Source organism: Antedon bifida, chromosome 8, assembly GCF_963402885.1.
Source record: "Antedon bifida chromosome 8, ecAntBifi1.1, whole genome shotgun sequence".
Taxonomy (NCBI): Eukaryota; Metazoa; Echinodermata; class Crinoidea; order Comatulida; family Antedonidae; genus Antedon; species Antedon bifida.
Genome location: NC_136233.1, coordinates 12,540,547 through 12,542,925, shown reverse-complemented (window position 1 = coordinate 12,542,925; position 2,379 = coordinate 12,540,547).

Sequence of the window (2,379 nt, the reverse complement as noted above, 5' to 3'; positions counted from 1 at the left end):
TATGTTATTTGCAGTTTTAATCAGTTAATCATTTCCGTAGCAAAAAAATAATAATGTTTTCACTTATAACATGACAAAATAAATTGTTAAATTCAACCAAAAACCCATTGGCTGGCAGCCAATTTTGACCATTTTTTTGCTTTAAATTACATTTTTTCAGGTAATTACATTTTTTGTTGATCCAATTTTTTGTCAAAGTGGATAACTACGTTACAATAAAATTGCATATTCAACACAAATTTGGTCAGGGACAATACATCTTTAAAGAAGTATAAAGAGTAATTTTCGACCCGTCAAGCGGATCGTTCCATGTTTATGTTAGCTTCGAAATGGGAAAGTGTACTACTGTGAGATGGATACTTATAAAGGTTGACTATCTATTGAAATATGTTACCGAATTGCAGGCAAACATCGGAATACCGATACAACTAACTCATCAGATCACATTTCTTCCAATTGAGACTGGTATCAATTTTCCAATTGAGATTTTATAAACAGAAAAAAAAAAAACCCCAAAAAATTGAAATACCTTTACTACAGTTTGGCTACAGGTACTGTTTTACGTTTTGATATAAATAATAATAGGCCTACCCACAGTTACGAATATATATATAATCTCAGAGCTGACAATAGAATAATACATATTTTAAATTAATTGCAGTGTTTGATTGCTGGTTTGAATGGTGATGCACAGTCTTTCAAACACGTATTTATCATTTATTGTATTTTTGAGATTAACATTACATAACCGTAGTGATTCAATTACGATTGTTTAAACACGGGTATACCAAAGCAAAGCAAAATTAATCAACCGGTTGGTTTGTTGTTACTGAATTAATCATAGTAAAATGGCTGACGGACACGGACGGGATTTGTAGCCTCATTGTGAACTTTTCCTCACAAGAGCAGGTGAACTGAGTGGATTAAGTTAGGATTTACTTCAATAAACTTGCTGCATTTATCCACTTAAAAGGCTTTCTATTAGTATTATGATTTATTACTATTTCGTCATACTATAATGAGCAAAACACTGTCATGTCGGGTAGTCACCGTGGTTGCATTATTATTAGGGAGCTATCGATTTATAGCGATATAGGACCCAGAACTATTAGAGTTACGTAATATTCATTGATGCGGGGATGGACGTATTCAACTCGACACAGATTTTACGTCGACGATGTGCGCAAACAATATGCGTTGCCTCCAAAGCGAAGTACACTTATATAGTAATTGCTGCATCTCTTCGCAAAGGTTTGTAGTCGCGTGCGCGTGTAAACGCGACTCTACAGCTCACTATGTCGGTCGGTTGGTCGGTCGGTAAACACTAACTCAAATTTGAGCACGCGACTGCAGCCATGTGTATGGCCTTGTTTTATATCAGAAGAGAGCTCAACTATCTGTTAAATATTACCCTATATAGCACAAATGTATTGATGGCTTGATTATCACGTAATGTTGTCATAATTCATTTAAGTTGTTATTAGTTCAAATTAGCATACTGCACTTAAATTCATTAGCCGTAATGTGTTGTCAATTGGTTACAATTTGTCTCAGGAGGATGTTAAAATGTATTTAATATAAGCAATGCGCAATTTAAACAGTTAAAATTACACATTATTAGGTCTACATAAACAAGTTAGCCTATGTATTATGAGGAAATCAAATATCTCTTGCTTATTACTAAGCTGTATGAGGTAAGTAATCCTTTGAAAGGCTTATTGTGCGCTGCATTTGAAAGAATTACCGCATCGTGTTTATCAAAGCAAGCGAACAAATCCACTATGTCAAATATGATTTTATATTAAGTTTACAGATTAAATTCTCACCGTTATTCAATAGTGTTTGTGACCCGATACATCAGGCGATGTAGAGCAATCCTGCAGCGATGAAGTTAAAAATAAATGAAGTAGGCCTATAGGTAAAATATCGGTCATGACGAGATCGTTTCGTCGCGGCATGTCTCCATGCACATCTAAAAATCTGAGAACAAGTTGGTTATTTGTTAGAAATGTTGAGATATAACATTATTGTTATCGCATTGCAGCTCAAAATACATTTTGTATGATGCCGTCACAACAGGAACAAAAGTTAGCTCACTTCGGAAAAACTTGATACATGAATTTAGATAACATTACATATTTTCGTCACAAGTATGTAGTGTATTGTGTATTGTGTTTAATCTGCAGAGAGAATATGTTTTCAGAATATACTATTTTTCTTTCAGTGATCAGTTATTATAGAAATTGTTTTGGTGGAAAACAAACCAGGATATCTCTAATACTAATAGCCTGTTGATCTTGGAACAATGCTTTAAGTGCGGTCTTCATCCGAGGAATGATTATTAAAACAATCGCGTGTTGACGAGAATTTACATGCTGA